The 18957-nt window shown below is 35.6% G+C and overlaps 1 protein-coding gene and 1 pseudogene across 7 annotated transcripts in view; one reads left to right on the top strand and one right to left on the bottom strand.

The window, feature by feature from the left end:
- The window catches only part of LOC109439248 (prostaglandin E synthase 3), a 37690-nt pseudogene extending 34065 nt beyond the window's left edge, over positions 1 to 3625 (bottom strand).
- The window catches only part of MAGI2 (membrane associated guanylate kinase, WW and PDZ domain containing 2), a 1294930-nt gene that overhangs the window by 275347 nt on the left and 1000626 nt on the right, over positions 1 to 18957 (top strand). The gene's annotated exons all lie outside the window — the stretch shown is intronic.

Raw genomic sequence — 18957 nt, 5'->3', positions numbered from 1 at the left:
TCTCCCTTTGTAGGTCTTCCGCACACCCCTTTGGGTGCTCTCCCTAGATTGGTATCTCATGACCAAGGTATGCAGCCTCAGCAATGTAGATTCAGTTTAGAAGCATCCTTCCTATAAAAGAAACCTATGGAGAAAAAAATCTGTCTCTTAATCAGCTTTAATACCAGAAATTTATGTTTAATGTGAACCAAACCCACATGTTAGTGGAGAAAATAAATGTTTTGATAATACAAGCTTTATTATGGGAGATTGTAACAGATAGCAGTGTACGTTATCTGGAACAAAGAAATTATTTGATTAATGTTACACCTGATGAAGATAATGCTAGACAGGGAAATAAAAGAGCTGAAATAAGGACCCAAGTTTTTGAGGAACTTTGTCATAGGCAGAAAGTGGGATCATGAGAAAAGAGTACCTTGCCTGGAGGAAAGGTGTAATTATAGGGATTTAAGGTTTGTGGTGTTGGTGAATTAACCTAATAAAAATGATTTATAGGCAGATGAAAGAATCAAAAAGTTTGGCCATTCATTTCTATTACTTGCTTTTTATTGGTTCTATTCAGAAACATTCAGGAACTTACTAAGATAAGACACTGGGAACTTGGTTAGTATTTATGCTATAATGAAACCTAAAGACTTCATATACTTAATAACATTGCCGTTGTCAAAAATTAAAATAGAATGAATTTACATTTTTAAAATATCTTAAATTAATTTCATAATTTTTTCATTATGATTAAACACCATGTCATTTTTTTTGCTCTTTAGGCACTAAGGTGGTAGGAGAACAATGATATACCAAATAGATCAGATCTATATTAAGAGTAACTGGAATATACATCCTAGAATTTTAAAATAACATTCTATAATATTGGTTATGATTCATAATCTGAAGTTAAGATTGGAGACGTTGAGAGAAATCTTCAAAAGTTGACTTTTTAATGATGAAATCATTAATCATGAGGTCAGAATTATCCTTTTCACTGCTCTTTTCTTATTTTAAGACTTGAAGTGACTTCTTATATTCTAGGTCTGTTTTTTTAAAGCACTACACACACCAGGTGTATATAAACAGGATACAATAATAATTATCATGGTCTCAGAGGAGAGAAACAATATTTCAAGCCCTATTAATAGAGCAGAGATAAATTAATATTCTTTTGAGTAATTTATGGACTTCCTGGATTATGTTTCCCTGTTTGGAGAATTAAAAAATAGATGTGCAGAAATTAAATGACTTGCAAAAATTATCTAGTCAATGACAAAACTAGAAAGCAACCCCTAACATTTAGAGTCCTATATTCTGCATAACAATCTCCTGGACCACACCATTTCTCTGCAATGGCACTTTTTATTTATTTATTTTTGAATTGTTTAATCCCTTTAAGCCAACAAAGGTGATTGGCTTTCATTGACAGAAGTCAAACCTTTGGACAAATCAAATGCTTTATCAAAAACTTGGCCAAATTCTTCTTTAAAAATAGCCTCTAGGGCTATAGATGTTGTGGAATGTATTCCAAGAGAGTTAAAGCTAATTAGTGTGTTTGCCTTTAAAATCAGCTTGCTTCCAAGCAGCAGTTATCAGAGGGACATTTAAACCAGCCAAGCCCTGTTTAAAGTTCATACACATTACTAAAATTTAAAGCTTACTCTCATCTTCATTTCACTTCCATTAACTTTCTGAAAGTATTCTAAATAAGGACCATGCTCACTAGGGCTGCATGTCCCAAGTAATAATTGAGATTAAACGTTAAGTTACACATTAGGTTTTTTTGGTTCCTTGTTTTAAATGTTATTATGGTGGAAATAGGCATTACATCCAGGTAATGATGTGACTGTTGCTTAATTGATCTAGAATGATAATAAAGAACTACACATGTATCTTCATCTACTCACGAGATTTCCTCCTTATCTTCTCCTAGCCCTCCTTAGCTTAGATAACACTCCTGAGACCAAACATAATCATCCCACCTGTTTCACAGTCCCTGGAACATAGCAGGGGGTCAGTAAGGGAAGTTACTAGGAAAGTCATATAATTGAGTGGAATCATTGAAAATGGGTCTGCATCCTAGCTCCCTTGTGTGTCAGTGCACATTCTGTATCCAAGTTTAACCTCGCCGAGTCACAGTTTTCTAATCTGTAAAACAGAGAAAATGATGTCTCCTTTGTAGAATTTTTAGGAGAAAATTTACAAATCCTTTGCATAGTACATAATAAGTGATAAATAGTAGTAATTGAAATCCCAACTATTAGAATAACTGGTTTAGAGAAACAGAAGCAATAGGAATTTAGGTTAGGAATGTGTATCAGTTTTCTAAGGCTGCTATGATAAAATTCCAAAGACTGAATGGCTTAAACAACAGAAATTTATTTTCTCTCAGTTCTGGAGGTTGGAAGTCTAAGATTAGGATGTTGGCTGGGATGGTTTCTTCCGAGGCCTCTCTCCTTGGCTTGCAGGTGTCAGAATTCTGGTTGTCTTCTCACACGGCCTGTTCTCTGTGCACGGATAATCCTGGTGTGTCTTCCTCTTCTTATAAAGCTACTAATCATAGTGGATTATGGCTCTATCCTTATTATCTAATTTACGTTAATTACCTCTTTAAATGTCCTCTCTCTAAATATAGTTAAATTGGGGTTACCGTTTTTACATATGACCTTGTGGGGTGTGTGTGGGGGGTGATTCAGTCCATGACAGGATGTCACTGTTAAAATACTTTTGTTACTCATTAAGTGGAATAGAGGGCTGTGAGAGACGTATACTCTGCTTTCCTATAATACTTTTGCACTCATACTTCAGGAATTTTGTGAAAAAAGTTGTCTCAGCTTTGCCTTGTAATGGATTTAGGGATTAGAATATTAGATGGTTCAGTTCCATTGGATGGAAAGGAAATTCAGTCCTAAAACAGATGTTTGTAGATGTTGAGTATGAGTCAACTGTGTAGGTTGTTTAAAAGGCAGAGTCTTGGGTCCCATCCAGAGAATCTAATTTATTGAGTCTGTACGCATTTCCTATTGCTATCATAAAAAAAATTACCACAAAGTTAGTGCCTTAAAATGACACAAATTTATGATCCTGCAGTTCTGAAGGTCACAACTGTGCAATGAATCATATGGGCTGAAATCAATATGTCAGCCGAGTTGTATTCCTTCTGGAGACTCCAAGGAAGAACCCATTTCCTTGCCTTTTCCAGAATCTAGAAGATACCTACTTTCCTTGGATCTTGGTCCTTTTTTCCATCTTCAAAAACCTCTGCTTCATTCATACATCTCCTGGCGTCTCTCTCTCTCTCTCGTAAGGATCCTGTGATTACATTGGATTTACTCAGCTAATCAAGGACAATCTTCCCATCTCAACATCCTTAATTTAATCATAAATGAATGTCCCTTCTGTCATGTAAAGGAACATATTCACAGTTCCTGGGATTAGGACATGGACATATTTGTGAGTCATTCTGTCTCCAGGGGGTGTAAGAATATGTGTTGTGTGTAAGTACCCTAACTGATTTTTGCTACCGTTGTGCACCCAGAAGGGCAGCAGGAGGCATCACAGAGTCATCAGGGCTGCTGAGGAGATGGCGTGAGCCACGTAGGGCAAATGTTTCATCTGCGGCCTTCTCCTTCTCCATCTCTTCCCTATTCAGTTTATTACTCCTGCCTCATGCACATGTAAGTGTAAAGGCACAAAGACTAAACTTTTCCTTTTACTCAATTACTTTCATCATAAAACTCAGTGAAAAAAAGAAGTGAGAAGCATCATATAACAGGATGTGACTAGTGCTCCTAGAATTATTCCCTCAAACTACTTTCAAAAATCCAAACAGGAAGAGCTCAATCTACTTAAGGGGATCCCAGAAGAGGTAATGTTTGTCATCAGTAGGTTGGAACAGGTGGCAAGATTTACTCAAAAGAAATTCCTCCCTGGGCTGAAAGAACACATTGATTGAAGACTGAGAAGTGGCAGATGTAGGGTTATTTCAGCGAATAATGTGAGGTGCAATTTAGGCTAAACATACGGGAGAGGAGAAGCTGGTCCTTCAACATTCCCTGTGAGTTACTGGCTTCCTTAATGCCTTAGTTTCTCTTCACAACCAGTGAAATGCTGGGCAAATGAGGCTCATGGAAATAAGGTAGCTTTTCTAACAGCTCTTAGTTTGTCAGGGAGAGTGTCTAGATTAGAACCAGGTTACTTGACCTCAGGTACTTGGTCACCTGACTGCAGTTTTTACCTTACAAGTTGAAGGGAAATAGGAAAGAAGATAAGTATGAGACATTTGGGAATGTGCTGCTATCTTCATATTCCTCTGGTAAATTTAAATGTTGAGAATAAGACCACATACAAAGCCTTAGTAGAGAGTAGTCTTCAGATGGAGGAAGGGAAGGAAAAGAATGAGGGCAGCGAGGCAGCAACAGGCAGAGAACGCAGAGGAGGGCTCTGGGGTTTAATTCACTATATTCTCTAAAAAAAGAAAAACCTTCCTCCATCCCATAAACACACTACTCTTTGACTTGTGTGTGTTATAAATATTTAATTGGAGTATTATGTATGAGGTTGTGTTGCTTCTATAAATACAGTGGCTAAATATCTGTGAGAGCCTCTTCTTTTGATCAGGCTAAAAGAAGCAAAGAAAAAAATTTACATATTTCTATTTCCAACACACCTTCTACAATATTACAAATAATCAGATAACTGATTTTTGTTTCAAAATGATATTGGGATATATCTTCAAAGCCTAGACCCATTTCCCTGACATTGTTTTCTTTCTATATCTTTTTACTACCTCATTCAATTCTACCTAGAAAGCTGGCAACCCTTCTTGGTCCTGTTCCTTTCAGCCACTTTATACATAAATCACATCCATAGTCACAATTGCCTGATGCCATGGTGATGGGGAGTTCAGATACTTTTCAGACAGACCTTTTATTCAAATATAGGACTTCTCAAAGTTACATTCTAAGAAATTACGCCCCGCTTTGTGATTCATCCTACTTTTCCCCACTCCTAAATTATCCATTCCAAAAATATTTATGCCGTGTGTTTTAGTTCCCCATTAAGAAGTCCTGGCTATTACAACCCTCTATTTATTACACAAATAGGCATTATGTTGTTTTCTGAGAACTAGCCAGTGCCAAATCCTCCTATTGAAAATGTCTGTTATTTTATGCTGTTAGCAACATTTTGTTTACAAATATTTCTTCATACTTGGCACCTAATTATACTCAGCTTCAGCTATCTTAATACTTTCTACTGTTTGCTTCATTTAAATATTAATATTGATGATTGCAAAACACTTTGAAGACAATGGAAACAGAACATGTTGGTTATGTTCAATTTTGTTGCCATTGGATTTTCAAATGGATTTTGCCATAATTGTAAGGCAAAGAAAATGTTTTTCCTACTTAACATGTACAATACAGAGAAAGTAGATGAGAAATTGTTTGAAAGTTTCATACACAATTGCCAGTTGATGCACTTTGAGGTTTTCAGCTGAGATAACTTTTACCAACTTCCTAAAAGACATCTAAGTTAAAATGGGAGGAATGAGCAAACAAAATTCACTGTCTTTTAGTTCCTAGATGGAGTTAAAGAATGTAGCAAATTTAGGAGCAAAAACTGTTCTACTGTGAAAGTCGAAAATTTATTTATTATTCCTAAAGATGATTTAATGAGAAATCTGTGGACCAATCTTAAAGACCTGTAAGAGGTTTTGTTTTGTTTTTAATAATTTTCTCTTTTTATTTTGATTATTCTATCAACTTGTAACTGAGCATTGAACTATAATTTCAGGTTGCCTTCTGTATTTTTATATGCATGACAAAATAAATGCCTGCAGTATCTAAAAAAATAAGTACTTCATTATTAACACATTTGCTTTAGTTATCTGGCTTGCCAGTTAGGTTTGGATTTCCCAATGTAAAAATATCAAAAATAATCACTTATTTTCCTCATATAAGTTATTTTGATCCGTTATAGAAACACATTTTTTTACAGTGAGAATTTGCACTTGAAAGATATCTTAATAGACTAAGATTTAATTTTTTTATTTAACCAAGTTAGACTTTGATTTAACATCATCAGTATCCTATAGTAAAGAAGAACCATGTACTGCTTTGTCTAGGGCTAATATAAAAAACAAGGAAGATATAATCACATGTAAATTATACAATAGATGCAATGGAAGAGCAGATGAAGTTGTAAGACTCTATAAAAACAGAAGTGTTCAAGTTACTAAGAAAATGGTGGTGGATGATTTAGTTGACACAGTGCTCCTAGTGGTAAAGGCATGGGGCACACAGACGAGTCTGTCTGTAGCAGTTTGTTAGATGTTCACTTTTGGGCAGATATGCTGCCTGAGTCCTATCTGAGTATGTGCCATTTTGAAAGAGGTTTAGCACTAATTATAGTAGTAATTCTGTGACAGCAAAATATTTTTACATGCTTTTTATCTTTGTAACTGGTATACTTTTGGGATGCAATAAATTTTGGTGAATCACTAACTAAAATGGGTTCATTGTAAAAAAAAAAACATTGACACTGATAATGACGATGATTTATAAGACATATCAGTATAGAATATACTGGGGGTGCCAAAAAAAAATGTGTACAAGTGGACACTTTGGTCAGTGTTGCTCAAGCAGTAGTTTGCCATAATCAGCGGTGTCTGGATGCTGATGGCAACCAGTTTGAGCACCTCTTAATTGCAGATGTCAAACGTGACTTGTATTCATCTTTTGTTATCGGTATGTGTTGAGTATTACAATTTTAATGTGTATACATTTTTTGGCTCCCTCTGTATAAATACATTTTTTCTATTCTAAAAGCCAGTGAAACTGATCTAAGTTCTGCAGATATTGCTATTTATCACATTAAATTAATATTCTTAACTTGAATTTTATTAGATTTTAAAGTTTTATTTGTATTTAATTTGTATCTTTTGGGGGGTTTAGTCATAAAAGTTGTATAAAGCTAGAAGAAAAAGGAATTCTTATCTGGTTTTACATTTGTTTATTTAAGTAACGTTATATTAAATATAACAAGTGAGCACTAGAGACTTGCAAGCCTTTTCCTCTTTGAACAGGTCTATTACTGAGGTTGGCAAAACTCTGGCATAGTCATTTTAATAGAAAGGAACAGAATGTTAACTAGATTTTCATAAAAGTTAAATAGCCAATTTAAATTCAAGAGTTTAAAATTCAATAATTCCTCCGTATATGTCATCAGGAAATGCAAATTAAAACAGCAATGAGGTATCATCACTCGCCTATTAGAATGCCCGAAATTTGGAACACTGACAACACCAAATGCTGGAGAGGATGTGGAGCAATAGGAACTCTCATACATCACTGGTGAGAATGCAATTAGTACAGCCACTTTCAAAGACAGTTTGGCAGTTTCTTAGAAAACTAAACCAACTTTTACCATGTGATCCAGCAATAGCATTCATTGGTATTTACACAAAGAAGTTGAAAATGTATATCCATACAAACACTTATACACAGATGTTTCTAGCAGCTTTATTCATAATTTCCCAAATTTGGGGGCAACCAAGAAGTCCTTAAGTAGGTGAATGGTTAAGTAAACAGTGATACATCCAGAAAGTGAAATATTATTCACCACTAAAAACAAATGCGCTCTCAAGGCATGAAAAGACATGGAGGAACCTTAAATGCACTTTACTATGTGAAAAGGCTACATACTGTATGATTTCAACTATATGACAATCAGGAAGTGGCAGAACTATGGCAGCAGTAAAAAAAATCCGTGGTTGCCAGCGGTGATGAATAGGCAGAGTACGGAGGATTTTTAGAGCACTGAAAATATTCTGTCCAATATAATAATGATGGATACATGTCATTGAATATTTGTCCGAACTCAAAGACTGTACAACACCAAGTGTGAACCCTAAGGTAAACTACGGACTTTGGGTGAAGATGACATGTCAGTGTAGTTTCATCTTGGTATAATGTGCTGTTCTGATGAGTGATGTTGTGAGAGTTAGGCTACGCAGGTGGCAGGGAGGCAGAGGTCACATAGGAAATTTCTGTAGCTTCCTCTCAATTTTGTTGTAAACCTGAAACTGTTCTTTAAAAATAAGGTCTTTTGAAAATTCAATAATTCAAAAACATGGGATATGCTGCTATTCTACTGTTGCTGAAGCAATTTTTTCATTGATCCAGGTTTTATAAATTTCATGGAGAAGAAGCAATGAGTGTGGTAGATTTAGAGTCCTAAAACCTAGGTTCAAATTCAGTCTCTGACATTTCTCAGCTTGACTAAGTCTCAGTAATATCCTCAGCTGTAAAATACAGATAATAACATTTAAAGATTTTATGGGAAATGATTGCAAGGAATATCACATGAAATAATAAATGCCAAAGTACTCAACAAAGAATGAAGCATTCTCCAGATACACATTAGTATTTCTAATGTCCTCTGAGTTCACCCATCAAAGGTGGAGGAGGTTTATGTAATTCATTCACATCTTCCTACCCAGTGGCTTGGAGGAAGTAGCGTTTACAGAGTATAGATGGGACCTGTTAATTCACTCTTGTGGTTATCTTCAGGTTCATAACACTCACAAAACAGATGAGTCACTCAGCCTGGAACAGAGGACTTGGAAGGAGGGGGAATATGGACATCAGTGATCCAGAAACTAGATGTTGGATTCTGTGCTTTCTGGAAATCCTCCAACCGTACATCATCCTAAACTATCTCCTTTATGACCTTTCATCTCCCCCTGCTATACTGGCTAAATTCCTCCTTCCACATCAACTTTCCTAGATCTTTAATTAATCACTTATCACCTTGCATTGTAACTAGCCGAGTACCTGGTCCATGATCCTCATCACTATTCCTTCTATCAGTATATCTGGAATGAATGAATGAATGAATGAATGAATCAATGAATCAATGAATCAATGATTTCAGGACTAATGCTATGGAATCCAAATGGTACTCAAGCAGTCTTTTAGCTTGGATAAATTAGTTAACTTATGTGATCTTCTCTTTGTTTTACCTTTTGGTGTTATTTTGAAAATATCATACAAAGCACTTGGCACAGTCACTGTCACATTGTGAATAAAATTTGTGGGTATAAATTAGTTAATAATGATAGCTAGAAACTTTTGAAGATTTCATATTCATTAACTTATTGAATTCTTACTACAACCCAATGAAGTACGTCCTGTTATTGATCTCATTTTGCAGATGAGGTACCTGAAATGCAGAGCGGTGAAGTAGCCTGATGAAATGGACAGAGCAGATTAGTGACGAGACCACAAAGCCTGTACTCCCCTGAACTGCCTTTTAGTTATTGTTTACATTATTACTATGACCCTACCTGCATGGGGCCACTGCTCATACCTAGAGTGCCCATATGAAAATGAGAAAAAAGGCTTTCTTTCCTAAAGACACTTCACTCTCAAGGTTGGAAAATTATCAGAAAGATATATACAAATGTGATGCCTGCAGTGTGAGTGGGGCCTCTTTAAGTGAATCCCTCTGTAATGCATAAAAGACATAATCAGTTGTAGGGGTACTATACCTACAAGAGAGAAAACTGAATAATCTTTGTTCTTCAAGATTCTTATACGATATCCTTATTAGGAATAGTTACCAGAAAAAGGACAAAAATAATTAATTACCCTCAAAAGCCAATTGCAAACATTTCCTTAACCTAAAAAAATTCAACAAGTACATAACTGTGAGACTAATTCTAAATTTAGTACAAATGTGTAAATTGCATGATTATGACAGAGATTTGTCAGCTAATTTGGCAACGAAACTAGCCCAGTGCAGCTTTACAAGTAATGTGCAGGATTTCTTTTCCGACACCCAGCAAGATTTTCATTTCACACCTTTATCTTTTTGCTTTGAAGCCTCCTTTATTATTATAACTCAGTTCACATTGCTGCTGCTTTCTGGATTTTTCATTCAATGCTGTAATATCTTTGGTCTTTTACTACTCTATCATTTTGCTTCTTTAAAATTCTATGACCTACTCTGCTAAAGCAGTGGGACTCATTTTTTTGCATGCATTGTATTTAAAGCATCCTTGTTGAAATGACTGTCATTATAAAGGACTCTTACCCCCTCTCTCACCACTAAGCAACCTTAAACTAGCTCATTCTAAAGGTCAGTTGTAACAGATATTGCAATTCATGATAGGTCACTATGTTGTGTAAACAGGTCAAGAATAAATGCAGAAGATTTAATAGTCCTGAAAGTTGTATTACATTTTTAGCCAGAGTGCTAAAATCATGGTTTGTTAATGAGACTTGGGATACTATATTTGACATATTAAATAAATGTCAATAATAAAATTGAATAAATTCATCTTTAATGTATATGACTTTTTTCTTAATATGCCAGGTTTAATGAAGTGTTGTATTTTTTTTAATGTGGCAAATAGAATAATATTGAAAACAAAGCACTATCTAGCTTATTTTTCATCAGGGAATTTCACTGAAGCATATTTACGATTTCATTCCTATTAGATAAGGATGGTGGTAAAAGTTAATATAAAAGAAAATCAGGGTTACAGTGACAGCAACACTACATTTTAGAATTTAGAATATTTTTTCAAAATAAAATGTGTGTTTTTAAAGGTATAACATGCAAATGAGTTAAAGCAGTGTATCTTGTGCCTAAAGTATTCTTTTTGTAATGCCATTATATGAAATATAAATAGTGTAGAATATTTGAGGGACTTTTTAAGAAGTCAGGTAAGGAAGGTTACAGGACAAGAAAGTTATCAGCCAAAACTAAAATAACACTAAGTATGCTGAAAATCATATATGTGAATCCTGGAACTTCTCAGTAAAGGACGGAGAGAAATTGGTTAGATTAAGGTTAGGGAAGATTCGAAAATGAGTACAACTGTGTTTAGCCAGAAAAGAAACTTTATAGTTAGTGATTAATCAATCTCCATTTCCTCCTGCCCTGAACCCGGGCAAGATTCCACCTTCTTTTGTCCAGTGAAAATAAGAGTTCTCTGGTAGGTACAGATCAAAATACTAGATAGCACTATAGTTAACCAGTGTTAACATGGAGCCTGGTCAATCTTGCTCAACCTCATCTGGCTCTGTAACCTTGGATAAAATAATTAACTTCTCTCATCTTTAGTTTCTCATCTGTAAAATGAGGATAATTTCTATCTTTGAGTATATGAGGAATGAATATAAAAAGTATGGGAAGCACACTCCAGGCACATAATATATGTTCAATAATTCATAGGCATTTTAATTATTAATTTGTTTCCCTCCTTCAAACCAATTTCCCTCAAAACACTAAACAAATGCCATTTTAGGAATAGGCTTAGCAAAAGGCTTCATAGAATATCTTGGCCCTTATATATTTTGGCCAAAAGATTATTTCCTCACTTGCTTTCTACTGCCTAAAATTCCTTTTAGTAAGAGATACATTTTTTCATTCAAATTTTAGAAATCAAAATATTAAAATGCAAATATCTCATTGTGGGGAAACATTCTTGTGCTAACATAGTGCTAATAAAATAATCTACAAGAGTAAAAAGCACATCAACTGCTTCCTCATTTTCAAGAATTAGGGGGAAAGAACAATGGAATGGTGGAAGGATAAAAAGTCAACAGCTGGAAAAAAAGTCAATAAAATCGAACTGGCTGGGTGGACAGAAATAAAGTAATTAAACAACAAACAAAACAGTGACTACCCAATAAACTTTTACCAAGGTGTAAGCAATGAAATAAGCACTTAAGTGCTTAGTATAGATTCAATATAGAGATATTAGTCTAGATTCAAAATGACGCTGACAAGCTGGAGCAATGGGACCAACTCCAACGACATGAAATGGAGCAAGGATAAGTAAAAGATCTACATGTATATTCACAAGTCAGTTACACACAGTGCTACTTTCTTTCTTAAATTACTCCAGGAACACATAGTGATAGGATTATTGAATATCAACTTTTGAAATAAGGTAGGGAAAGTAAGATGGTATGATATTATTTGAATGGGGACTTCTCATAATAACATTGGGAAACAATTTCAGTTTCTGGAAAACGTCCCGTAACTGTTGTTTTCAAAATGATGTTTTCTTTCAGCATAAGGAGAAAACAGAAGTAAGGGGTCCCTCATGCGGGCTTAGCAATAACAGTGACTAGAATATAGAAGGAAAAGACATGAATATTTTTTATGTAAGGAATATTTATATGAGTTTTGAAAAAGAGAATCATCACAGGTTATCCCAAGACTTTTAGCCTAAAAATGGCACCAGCAGATATATGAATGTTGGGGAAAGGAGGTATCTTTTAGCGCAAGATGAGTTGATGTGAATCTATTTGTTGTCCAATGATTTGCCAGGGGATGGTGCACAGGGGAAATATAAATGTGGAGATTATTGGCTTTGAAATGTTACTTAGGACCAAAGAAGGTGATAGAAGTGCACCCAACGAATGAATTTAAAGAAATAGAAGAAAGGGACTAGACGTTGATTCACCTCCTGCTAGAGGGCAGAAAAACGTGTAGAACCATGTAAAGGCATGAGAGTCTTGAGAGGTTTATTAGTCTCATGGGCTTTCATAACTTCACTGAAAGAGTTGCTCTTGAAGTCATAATAATTTAGATTTTCTCCATTTTAAAGATCTATATTTCATCCGAATTTTGCTGATAACTTGTACAGGTCATGTTTTGGAGACCGGTTAAATTATTAGCTAGTATTTAACAAACTGTTTTCTCAGTGCTTTTACTCTCCTTTTAGCATGTATTTCTTGCTTTACTAATTGACATTAAAAGCTAATGCTATAGAAGAAATGCAGACAGAAGTATCAATGTTTATCCTGATTAATGTGTTTCTGATTTTCTTGGCAGAAACACTAAATGTCGACTACAACTAACATATTTCAGTGCCCTGATTCTCTTCAGGCAACCCAAACTCATATGTGCGGGAGCAACTCACTGGGAAAATGCTAGTAGCCTCCTTTGCATTGTAGTGTACAATGCAGGGAAGTACATTTAATGAGCAAGAAGCAGTTTTGGTTTCTATACTTTGGTGAGAAAAGTGGGGGGCATCAGCAGAGTCCCCTACAGTTACATAATATAAACATTACAATACCATACATTATAGAATGCTAGCATTAAAGTGAAATTAGTAACGACCACCAAATGAGTCATTAAAGTGAGAAAAACATTAAGCGCATACGAGGTCTGACAATTAAGTTCGCGAACTTGTTGCAATGATGTTGGTAACCTTTTTTTTATATCAGAGGGATGATTCATTATGAATTTGTATCAACTGGACAAACAGTTAACCAAGTTTACTATTTGGAAGTGCTGAAAAGGCTGCATGAAAGGGTTTTTGCCAACAATTCATGGCTCTTGCATCACGACAATGCACCAGCTCACACGCCACTGTCTGTAAGGGAATTTTTAGCCAGTAAACAAATAGCTTTATTGGCAAACCCTCCCTACTCACCTGATCTGGCCCCCAGTGACTTCTTTCTTTACCCCAAAATAAAGGAAATATTGAAAGGAAAACATTTTGATGACATTCAGGACATCAAGGGTAATACGACAATAGGTCTGATGGCCATTCCAGAAAGAGTTCTAAAATTGCTTTGAAGGGTGGACTAGGCACTGGCATCAGTGCATAGCTTCCCAAGGGGAGTACTTCAAAGGTGACCATAGTGATATTCAGCAATGAGATATGTAGCACTTTTTCTAGGATGAGTTCGCAAACTTAATTGTGCAATCTTGTACATGACTTTTATACCAAAAGATCATAATGAAACTTGGAAATGAAGATAAAAGGCAATCAGACTACTTTGTGAGGAATACAAGTTAAATATCATATCCAGATGTTCTTAAAGTGTTATTTAATCCTTTTCATTTTCTCTTCCATGCACCTGTTAACATTGATAACACAAGATCTACTCAAAATTAGTTGAGTCACTATATTTAGTAACAAACAAACTTGTATCAGTTAATGTCTAATTTGAAATCATTTGAATTTAAACATATAAATCAAAAAAAGATGACTCAGGGCAACACTTTACTTATTGTTAATGCTCTTAATCAGAGAATTTATTTTGGTCTCCATGTATAGCAATGGCAGACTTAATTTTTTCAAGCCATAGTTTTTTAAAGGAATCAAAGACATTATTTGTTTTCCCATAACATAAATTATTATGAATAACACATTGTAGATAGCTGAACCATGGTCCCTTCTTTCCTGTCCTTCCCTTCTATGTTACTTTAATCCTACATGAAGAGGGACAGCATTTAGGATGGAAAATAAGTAATGGGTGCTGACATTGATGTTCCTTCTCCTCCCTTTATTTCTCAAGCATCTCTTCTTTAATGTAGGTAATATTTAGGCTTTCAACTAATGTTCCATTTAATAAAGTATTCTGTAATTGAATTAAAGGAGAGAAAACGAGATTGTAAGCTTCAATTTTTGTACATTTGATAAAAATGTGTTCTAGTCAGTATTTTTTAGCCTGGATTGTGTCTTCTCAACAAATTTACGCTCTCAGCTAAACAGATCCTGCAGTCAAAATGTATTATTTCCCTTTTCTCAAGAGCATGGCTGATGCCATGCAAAGTTATAGTCATTATTTCTGCTCTACATGTATAATGTTAAAAAACAATTGAATGTGCTCTTGCTTTGAAATATGTCCTGAAAAATAATTATAAACCTACATTCCCTACAAATAATGAAGTCACAGTTACACACTGCAACTTGTTTATTAAAAGGAAGAGGTCACTAACTACTGGTTAACTATGCAAGTTTTCATGTGAAAAAGACAGAAGAAGAATTCTGCTGATTTCTCTCCAAGTCAATTTATGCTAGTTAAATTGATACATGGTAAATTTATATACTTATATATTTTGATTCAAAAAATAAAACAAGTGAAAACATTGTAGAACTGAAGATCAGTGACCACTGAAAATTACATTCACTTCCATGAGAACATATCATTTTCACCTTTGTCAAAAAACTTCTGCTTAATTGAATCTATTAATTCTAAATTGTGAAACAGTTCAAAATAAAAACAATTTTTTGAAGAAAAATAAATCATTTTCCTTGAATAGTCAGAGATTTAGTACTGAATCTCTTTCTCAATTGATATGTCCTAAGAAGCAACACTACTGGGAGGTCACTTCAGAAGCCACTTGGTCGATGTATTAGTCATGGTTTAGTGGGGTCAGGGAGAAGGGAATGGGAGGTATAAGTACAAAGTGAAATGCAGTACTTCCAGGAAAAGTGCCAAGAAAATGCCTTGGGTTTCTGAAACAGAACAACAAAGTATATTTTTATTTCAGAAATTATAATTTGGAATGATAGATGAACAACTGAAAGCTAAAACCAGATTTTTCTGTTTTGAAAGACCCAGAGATTTATAAATAATTGCTTCTCACAAAATACGCTGATTAAGCTATAAAGTGTGGTAGCTATGTTACAGGAACTTTAAATAAAGCTAAGATACAATGTCTGAATTTCTACTCGGTGCAAAGGTGTTCAACTGTGTGTTGACTGCCAACTAGCTTCCTAAGCCTATGTAGGATTCTGATTGTGATATCAAGCAAAAATATATTTTATTTTTAATGAATTAGCTGGTGCCCCCTTCCTCTATTTTTTAATTTTCTTCTCTCTTCAAAAAAGTGGACTTTATTTTTTAGAATTATTTTAGGTTCACACAAAAATTGAGCAGAAAGTACAGAGAGTTGCCAGGTACCCCTGCCCCTACACATGTACAGCCTGTCCCACTCTTGATGCCTTGCCCCACATTGGTACACATGCTACAACTGGTGAACCAAAACTGATACATCATTATCATCCAAAGTCCATAGTTTCTATCAGAGTTCACTCTTGGTGTTGTACATTTTAGGCAAATATATAATGACATGTGTCCACCATTATAATATCAGACTGAGTAATTTCACTGCCCTAAAAACCCTCTGTGCTTTGCCTATTCACACTACCTTTCCCCAACCCTTGGTCTTTTTACTGTTGGAACAATTTTTTAAATTATTTTTATTCAAATTAAGCTCACATACAATATTACATTGTATGTGAGCTTAATTTGAATAAAAATAAGTATACATCATAGTTATTCAACATTTATATACCTAAAGAAAGGATCACCATGCTAAGTTCAATTGACACTGTACCACACTATCACAATATTACTGACTATATTCCCTGTGATGTATATTATATCATCATGACTTATTTTATACCTGGAAATTGGAACCTCTCATTCCCCTTCATCTTCCCCTCCCCCCTTTTAAAATTTCCAATTACAGTTGACATTCAATATTATTTCATATTAATTTCAGGTGTACAGGATAGTGGTTTGACATTTATATAATTTAAGAAGTGATCTCTTGACTAGTCTACTACCCACCCATCTGGCACTATACGTAATTATTAGGGTATTACTGAGTATATTAGTTATGCTTTACTTCACATTCCCAAGAGTATTTTGTAACTACTAATTTATTATTTTTCATACCTTCCCCTTTTACACCTTGCACCCTATGCTGTATCCTACACCCCATGATTATTGTGTTTAACAATGAATTTTTGCTTCCTAATACCTTTCCCCTTTTCACTTTTCCTCAACCCCCTCATACCTGGAAACCATCAAAATGTTCTCTATATCTATGACTTTGTTTTTGTTTTGTTTATTTTGTTCTTTAGATTCCACATATAAACAAAATCACATTGCATCTGTCTTTTTGTGTCTGGCACATTCCAATCAGCACAATACACAAGGTCAATCCATGCCACCACAGGTGACTAGAACCCATTGCCTTTTATGGCTGAGCAATATTCCATTGTACATATGTACCACCTCCTCTTTATTCATCCATTGATGGACATCCAGGTTACCTCCACATTTTGTCCATTGTAAGCAATGAATGTATGGATGCACGCGTCCCCCCCAAAGTATCGTTTAGGTTTTTTTCAGATAAGTACACAGAAGTGGGATTACCGGGGTCCTTATCTGTCTTTTGTTATAGCCTTTGTTTTAAAGTCTATTTTTTCTGGTATAAGTATTGCTACTTTCAGCTTTTTTCTTTTTGGTTTCCATTTACGTGAAATATCTTTTTTTCATCACTGTGTGTGTGTCTTTCGATCTGAAGTGCCTCTATTGTAGGCAACAGATGTAAGGGTCTTGTTTCCTTATCCATTCAGCCATCCTATCTTTTGATTGGAGCATTTGATTCATTTACATTTAAAGTAATTGTTGACATATATGTAATTATTGCCATTTTATTATTCATATTTGATTTTTTTTTGTCTTGAAGTTTTGTAAGATTCCTTGTAATACTAGTTTGACGATAATGAATTTCTTTAGCTTTTTATTGTCAGGGAAGCTCTTTATCTGTCCTTTGATTCTAAATGACAGCTGGCTGTGTAGAGTAATCTTGGTTGCTGGTGCTTGTTTTGCATCACTTTGAATATTTCCTACCAATCCCTTCCGGGCTGCAAAGTGGAGAAATCAGCTGACAGTCTTATGGGAGTTCCCTTGTAGTTTACTAACTGTTTCTCTTGCTGCTTTCAGATTCTCTCTGTCTTTAACCTTTGATATTTTATATGGTATGTCTTAATTTGGGCCTCTGGTTTCAACTGGTTTGGGACTCTCTGAGTTCCTTGGGCTTGTATATCTCTTTCCTTCATCTAGTTAGGGAAGTTTTTTATTATTTCCTCCAATAGGTTTTCAGTCCCTTGCTCTCTTCTCTTCTCCTTCTGGTACCCCTATGATGCAAATGTAGATATACTTGATGTTGTCCCAGAGACCCTTTAAACTGTTCTCACTTTTTTGGATTCTTTATCTTTTTGCTGTTCTGATTGGGTGTTTTCTGCTACCTTATAGTCTATATCACTGAGTCTATCCTCTCCTTCTTCATCGAACCTATTGTTGATTCCCTCTAATATGTTCTTCACTTCAGTAATTATATTCTTTATTTCTAACTGGTTCTTTTTCTATTTTTCTATCTCCATTTTTATGTTTCCAATCTCTTTGTTGAAGTTCTCTCTGATATCGTTGAACATCCTTATAACCAGTGTTGGAAACTCTTCATCGGTAGATTGCTTGTGTCCATTTGGTTTAGTTGTTTCCTGGAACTTTGTTCTGTTATTTAATTTGGGACATGTTTCTTTGTGTCTCCATTGTGGCTGCCTCTCTGTGTTTTATTCTGCATACTAGGTAGAGCTGCTATGTCTCCCAGTCTTAGTAGAGTGGCCTTATATAGTAGGTTTGCTATAATGCCTAGTGATACAGTCTCCCTGGTCACCTGAGCTGATTGTTCCAGGGTTGTGCCTTGTGTGGGTTGTGTGTGCCCTCCTGTTGTAGTTGAGCCTTAGTTGCTGTTTGCATGTCAATAAGGGATTGATGCTCTGGTTGTGAGGACTGGCTGTGACTACAGTGGAGGAGCTGTGGTTCAGGGGCTGACCCTACAGATCAGGATTCACTTTAGTGGGGCTCTGTTGCCTGCTCAGTCTGCCCCTTTGGTTTGTTGTTTTTAGAGGTGGCTGAGTGATGCTCCCACCTGGTCTGAAACTGGCCAACAGGCTTGCCAGCCCTGGGGCTTCCTGGGGAGGATCTGCTGCAGGCCAAGTTCAGCTGCAGTCTGTGCCCTGACCAGGACTATGTGACAAGTGTCACAAAGCTATCTGCAGGTGGCTGCCACTGGCACTGGCCCTGGAGGTGCCTCGAGAGGCCAAATTGTGAGCTGGCCTGGTAACTAGGCCAGCTACCACTAGTACCAGGCTTCAGGCTGCTCAGCCAGAAGTATGGTACATGCCAAATTCAAATCCTGCTTTTCTGGATGTTCTGAACCTTTGATAAATTTTAGGAAAGTCTGCAGCATGAGATAAGACAGGCCATTTGTACGGAACAGCCACTGGAATTGGCTTGAGTATGCCAGAAAGTTGAGTGAGGCATGGTCTCTGGGAATACCTAGGGCAGGGCT

Source organism: Rhinolophus sinicus, linkage group LG09, assembly GCF_036562045.2.
Source record: "Rhinolophus sinicus isolate RSC01 linkage group LG09, ASM3656204v1, whole genome shotgun sequence".
Taxonomy (NCBI): Eukaryota; Metazoa; Chordata; class Mammalia; order Chiroptera; family Rhinolophidae; genus Rhinolophus; species Rhinolophus sinicus.
Note: the sequence above shows the minus strand (reverse complement) of the source record. Positions and strands in the feature narration are given on the sequence as shown.